Consider the following 7,364-nt stretch of genomic DNA (forward strand, 5'->3'; position numbering starts at 1 on the left):
TAAACATGCTTAAAACATTAACCAACCCAAAACCCGCAAAATATCAAAATAGTGGGTTTCCATAAACTCTCTTCATCATCTAAAAGGGTATTAGAAATAACAAGCTCAAACCCTAAATGTACACAAGAATCTTAACAATGAAATTCGGAGTTGAGACTTACCAATACTATCAAAATGTAGCCGTGAATGAAAGGAACAACTTTAACTCTCGAGCTTTGACCCGAAACGCTCATCTTCTTCACCAAACCAAGCTTTCTCACTCTAAATTAACCCTCTCTCTCTAAAATAAGATGAGAGTGTTTTGTGTGGGGTGAGAATGAGCTCCAAATGGAGTTCTAGATCATTTTTGATGATCCCAAACCGACCCCAAGTGAAAAGACACAAATACCCCTTTTAATTTGAGTAAAATAGAGCTGCTGGCCCGTCAGGCCTTCTGGACGGCGTCCAAAAATCTTGGACGGCGTCCTAACCTTCATTGTTGGACGGCGTCCCAAAGTCTGGACGGAGTCCCAATGAACTGAGTCTGAAACTGAACTTATTTTGGTCGTAACTTTCAAACCGTAACTCCGTTTTCGACGAATCAAATATCGTTGGAAACGTAATGAGATTTACTATCAATGGTAAGGTTTTAGAACATCAACTCCAACTTTATTTGGGATCCAAATATACACTTACATGCCTCGTATTTCGAATGTCGTTCGAAATAACTCGTAACTGAAAACGGGTGTTACACTACATATAGACAATCATCGTAAATAATAGTTTACAATAGTAATTCCGTTGACAATGCAGTCAAAATAAGATACATGGTGATGATTTGGTGAATGCAACGTTTCCTTGATAAATATGCCATGTAAGACTCCATGCACATAGCTTGTCTAACATATAAGCACACAGCGGAAGACTTCTAGGGAACCTGAGAATAAACATGCTAACAAGTGTCAACACAAAGGTTGGTGAGTTCATAGTTTTAGTGTTTCGCATAATCTGTATATAAAGGTGGATCACAAGATTTCAGTTGTTTCATCCGAAACGTTTATCAAAATATTCTACGAAATTGAGCACCCTGGTAACTAAACTTAACGTATATATAATTTATACCCTTTGTATAATCATCTTAATAATACACGCAAACCAACGTGTACGCTTCTCAAATAGTATACGTCCGTTAAAAGGCTAGTGCTCTAGCTCAGACGGAGATATCAAGCCCTATGGATCCATATACTACTACTCGCGCCCACCATTTCTTATAACCGGCAGTTACTAGTTACCAAAGCTAAGGGATTTTCGGTTCAAACTCAGTGTAGAATTTAGTATGTACTTGTATCCATTGCGTTTAAAATAAAGTGCATGTATTCTCAGCCCAAAAATATATATTGCAAAAGCATTTAAAAAGGGAGCAAATGAAACTCACCTTAGCAGCACATAAAGTCGTTCACCGAAATGTGACCGAAACTTGGAATACCAAATAACCGTAGATCTCAACCTAGAGAACATATGTTGGTCAATAATTGTCTATCAAGTTAGGTCAGGTCATAGTGTATCACAATCCTAATGCTCGAGATCGACATACAAAAGTTATCCAAAGTCGTTTCAAAAAGTCAATTTTGACAATAGTTTAACAAAACGAGACGTGCCTTATATAAGGATTCATTTGCTCGGTTGGTAATATTCAAAAATCCAATTTATCAATCTTACAAACAAGTTGTTTAAATATTAATTGTAGATTCAAAAGCAAATCCAATTAACGTCAATCATAATTCAGTTGATCATATCTTTTGATTCGTTCACCGAAATTACGTGATTTCTAAATGAAAAGTTATTGATTTTTCGCCAGCTTTCCAAAAATATGCATATCATATACCTTTTATCAGTAATATATGTATTTAATTCGTGATTCATCATAAACTGTTTAACGACGAAATTTAGCATACAAGCATGCATAAACATATATACTCGAGCACTAGACATGGATACATTATTAATATATAAAAGATAAGATATGAGTGCTTACGTATCAATATTGAGATTCAATATTGTAGGAAAGTACATAGACGCAACAGAGATGACAAACACTAGTTTGACTCACGAGCAAAACCCTCGAACAATACTCATAACCTCCTTAGTAATAACCCATAGTTTCCTTAACTCTATCCCGCTTGAAAACCCATTTTGAAAGTGACACGCTCATGACCTCGTCGTAGTATTTTAAGTGATATAATTAATAATAATAATAATAATACTATTAATAATAATAAAATAAATAATAATAATCTTAATAATAATAATAATAATAATAATAATAATAATAATAATAATAATAATAATAATAATAATAATAATAATAATAATAATTTAAATAAATAAATAACTTACGGAGTAATATATGTGTAAAACAACTCGCGCAGAAACCTGGTATTTATAGGCATAATTCCTGATTCTGATGCCCATGCGATCGCATGGGTTTTATGCCTATTTCTCATGCGATCGCATGGCCATCAGATCCAGCTCACATATTTTTGTTTTCTTGTTTGTCGACATAATTAAATATAATATATATAATATATATAATTTAAATAATTAATTATATATTGTATTAAATTCATGTGCATAGTTGACTTGTAATTTTCGTTCTGATGACTCGTACGTTGTCACTCGACTTATGTCCCGGTTCCGGTTTCTCGAACGCATTTTCGTACACTTAGAAAACTCGCAATTTACGTTTTGTGACTCGTACCTTTGTCAAAATATAGTCTTAAATTATCAATAAACTATATCATTCAAAGTGTATCTTAAACTTTCGAGTGTTTTGGTCATTTACTTCTATAAATCATTGTCTCGCTATTTGTTGATATATATATAATAACAAATCATTTTATAACCAAGTTAATATATATTTTCAACATTCATAAACACGTTTTAAATATACGTCGCAAGTTATTCATACAATTAATATTCCAACTTATCATATATATTCAAATAAATATTTAAACCAATAAGTTTAATGTACGGTATTAAACAATTAATACATTGTTACGTTTCCAAGTTATAGTATATATATGTATCTATATACATATAATTGTTCGCGAATCGTCAAGAACAACCGAAAGGTATTTGAATAGTTCAAAAATTTTGAGATTCAGTTTTACAGACTTTGCTTATCGTGTCGGAAATGTTAATCATATAAAGATTAAGTTTAAATTTGGTCAGAAATTTCCGGGTCATCACAGCGGTAGTGTTTGCGTTAAAGTTATGGAGACATTATCTTTATGGTACGCACTGTGTTATCTGCACTGATCATAAAAGTTTACAGTATATCTTTTCGCAAAAAGAGATGAACATGCGCCAGAGATGGTGGCAAGAACTAATTAAAGATTACGACTGTGAGATCAGATATCATCCTGGCAAGGCAAACGTTGTGGCTGATGCGTTAAGTCGTAAGAAATCCGCTGACAGTGTAAAGTTTATGCGAATTGAGATTGTGTCTGATTTAGTGGATCGACTAAAGATAATCAACTCGAGGCATTGCAAGATGAACATTTGAAATCTGAGTTAATGGTGAAAAGAAAAGAAGAATTGATGAATGATTCTAGAGTATTAAAGACTTATCGTGAACGAGTTTGGGTGTCGTTACTTGGTAGATTGAGGGATTTAATCTTAAATGAAGCACATAAATCGAGATTAACCGTGCATCCCGGTAGTACAAAAATGTACCATGATCTGAAAGTGTTATATTGGTGGCCAACTATGAAAGCAGACATCACGCAGTACGTGGAAAAGTGTCATATTTGCACCCAAGTGAAAGCAGAACACCAGAAACCGTATGGGTATTTGTGTCAATTAGAGATTCCAGAGTGGAAATGGGAACATATCACTATGGATTTTGTGACAAAACTACTGATGTGTGCAGCGGCGTATACGAAATAGTTATATTTTTACTACGAAATACTATTAAATACGATACAATTTTACACAAGTTATTTATTTATTTATAGAGTGGATATACCTAAACCTTGCTACAACACTTATAGGAAGTGTACCTAATCGTACAGTAATGTAGTTTTTAGTAAGTCCGGTTCGTTCCACAGGGAGCTAGCCAAGTTTAACGCTATATTTTTAAAACTATATTTATTTATAAATATATATATAAGTAGTATTATTATTATTATAAAAAGGGGGTTTTACCGTTTAATGACCGGTTTGTCGATTTTAAATAAAGCGTAAAGATAAATGACGATAATATAAATGACAGAATTTAAATTGCGATAAAGTAAATTGCAGTAATTAAAATGACAGTAAATAAAGGTACGATGAAATATGAAATAAAAGTATTATGCTTATTTGAACTTTCGTAATCTTGATGTTTGACGTTTTGATTTTAATTAATTGTTACCCGGGTTAATTGTCCTTTGTTCTGGTTTATTTGATACCTATCTGGTTTTTGTCCATAATAGTCCATCAGTCATAATTATAAAATGCTCGTCAAATTAACCTTATTCCCGAAGTCAAATATTCAAACTAATTAGAGATTCGAACTATAACAAGGTTTTGATACTTTGTTAATAATTACACCAGGTTATCGACTGCGTGTAATCCAAGGTTTTAATACTTTGTTAACAATTACACCAATTATCCTTGTATGTATTCCACCCCTGTTTTAATGAGATAAGAATATTAATTTACCCACTTGATCAGAATGAATAATCAATTACCCAACCCGAATAATTAATTAAATGATCGTAAAAGATGTCATATAAACGTCACTAAATAGAACATACATAATCATTTTAATAATTATTAGATTAACTAATTTGAAGATAGGTTCGACAGATTCTAATGAGTTGTCATTCGATTAGACAATACCCCCTATCTATTAATAGTCAATAGTCCAATGTCCACAAGTGTCGGTCTTTTGTCCAAACCTTAATTATGGTACAAAATCTAATAACCCCGTCTTAATATTTAGTCTAACATCACGATTACTTTGGCTCAAATAAGCATAATAATAACTTAGTTACGAGACATTAATTTAAAAAGGAAGAACATAGCTTACAGTGGTGATTAATCGCGTAGCGTTGCACGGACAGAATTTTGACTTAAAACCCGTAAAACATTCTTAAAATAGCCTTTCGACTAACAAAGGTGATCGATTTTTCATTATTACTAAGTGTCATTCTACCCTCTCTTACATGAAATAACGCCCCGGTGAATGCTAAGAATGGTCGACCTAAAATTAGAGGAATGTTTGAGTCCTCTTCTATGTCAATGACAATAAATTCAACTAAAAAGGTTAAATTACCCACTTGAACGGGTAGGTCGTCAGCAATTCCAACTGGGTGCTTAATGGTTTGATCAAAGATTCGAACACTCATCTCTGTTGGACTTAACTCACCTACTCCTAATCTCTTATATAATGAAAGGGGCATAACACTCACACTCGCACCTAAATCTGCTAGTGCATCATACATTACACAATCACTAAGTAGACAAGGAATAATAAATTCACCCGGATCACCCAACCTGGATGGAGGTTTTGGTGGAACTGTCTTCACCGGGTTTACTTTTACGATTTTTGTTTCTTGTACCTTCGTATTTTTCTTCTTCTTCTTTCCAGAGGTATCACAAACTTTATTACCTATTACTTGCTCATACTAAACTCCTTTTCTTGGAAACGGGATGGGTGGTCTGTATGGTGCCACCACTGGCTTTATATACTCGGGTGGTGGTGGTGGTGTTGTAACTTCTTCATTGTTACTCACATATAAAACCTTTCCATCTTCTTGTGCTGGTTTTTTAGAATTCGTTGAAACCATATTAACATTCTCATTCGGAGGATTTACTTCAATATTACTCGGTAGCTTTCCTTGTTCCCTCTCACTCATCATGCTAGCAAGAGTACCTACGTGTTTTTCTAGATTTAAAATGGAAGCTTGTTGAGTTCTTAGTGACTGATCAAACCTCTCATTTGTTTGGGTTTGAGATGTAATAAATTGTGTTTGAGATTCCATTAGCTTTGCCATCATTTCTTCCAGATTTGGCTTTTTCTCTTCGGTTTGTTGTGGTGGTTTATATAAGCCAGGTCTTTGATGATTGAAAGTGTTGTTTTGAGTTGGTTGGTTATTCAGACCTTGTTGATTGTATGAGTTATTGTTTGGCCCATTTGGATTGTAAAGAATGTTTTGATTTCGATTTAAGTTTGGCCTTGGCGGTTGATAATTATTTTGATAATTATTTCCCGGCCTTTGGTTCATGTAGAAAACATTCTCTCGTTGTTCCATCGTTTGCTCGATGTGACAATATTTTGTTAAGTGTGGTCCACCGCATTGCTCACAATTGATTCGTATTGCGTGAATATCTTTATTCATTTTTTCCATTCGTCTCTCGAAAGCATCTATTTTTGCGAAAACAGAATCAAAGTCATGGCTAGAATCGGCTCTAGCCGCTTTAGATGAACGAAAAATATCTTTTTCTTGGTGCCACTCATGTGAGTGGGAGGCAGTGTTATCAATAATCTTGTGAGCTTCGGTAGCGGTTTTCTTCATAATGGAACCACCAGCTGTTATGTCGATGTCTTTTCGTGTAGTAATATCGCATCCTTGGTAGAATATTTGTACTATTTGATAAATATCTAAACCATGTTGCGGACATCCTCTCAACAAATTTCCAAATCTTGTCCATGCCTCATATAATGTTTCATTTGGCTTTTGCGCGAACGTAACAATTTCTCCTTGAAGTCTCACGGCTTTAGATGCCGGAAAGAATTGTTTAAGAAAATTTTCAACTAAAACGTCCCATGTATCAGTCGCCCCTTCAGGTAACGATTCTAACCAATCTTTGGCTTCTCCCTTTAAAGTCCAGGGAAATAACATGAGACAGATTTGTTCATCCTTCACTTCTCGGATTTTAAATAGAGTACAGATCCTATTAAAGGTTTGAAGATGTTCGTTTGGATCTTCTTTCGGCGTACCACTATATTGGCATTGATTAGTTACCATGTGTAGGATTTGTCCTTTGATTTCATAATCTGGCACATTAATGTCTGGCTTAATAATGGCGTGACCTTGGCCCGTACGTGTGGCTCTCATTCGATCTTCCATACTTAGAGGTTCTGTTACTTCCATAATTGAATTTGTTGAATACGAATCACTAGAGAATTCTGATTTAATGGTTTGTTCCTCGACAATCTCTGGATGAGTAATTTGTGATTCTGGAGGAATGATTAGTGATTCAGGATCTCTGAATTGTCCTTGAATATCCTCCGGGTTCTCAATTGTGAGGTCGTGTTCAAAAAATGGATTATCGGAAATTCGAATTGGAGTACTTGGTCGACTAGATGATGATTCTAAAGAAAAATCAACGGCGAC

The 7,364-nt window shown here is 34.2% G+C and overlaps 1 non-coding gene across 1 annotated transcript; it reads left to right on the forward strand.

Moving 5' to 3' along the window:
* The first annotated feature begins 6,630 nt into the window (after positions 1–6,630).
* LOC139865079 (small nucleolar RNA R71) lies at positions 6,631–6,737 on the forward strand. Its single transcript, XR_011764608.1, has one exon. It is a non-coding gene; the product is annotated as a small nucleolar RNA R71 (small nucleolar RNA).
* Positions 6,738–7,364: the final 627 nt, after the last annotated feature.

Source organism: Rutidosis leptorrhynchoides, chromosome 8 (genome assembly GCF_046630445.1).
Source record: "Rutidosis leptorrhynchoides isolate AG116_Rl617_1_P2 chromosome 8, CSIRO_AGI_Rlap_v1, whole genome shotgun sequence".
NCBI classification, from domain to species: domain Eukaryota; kingdom Viridiplantae; phylum Streptophyta; class Magnoliopsida; order Asterales; family Asteraceae; genus Rutidosis; species Rutidosis leptorrhynchoides.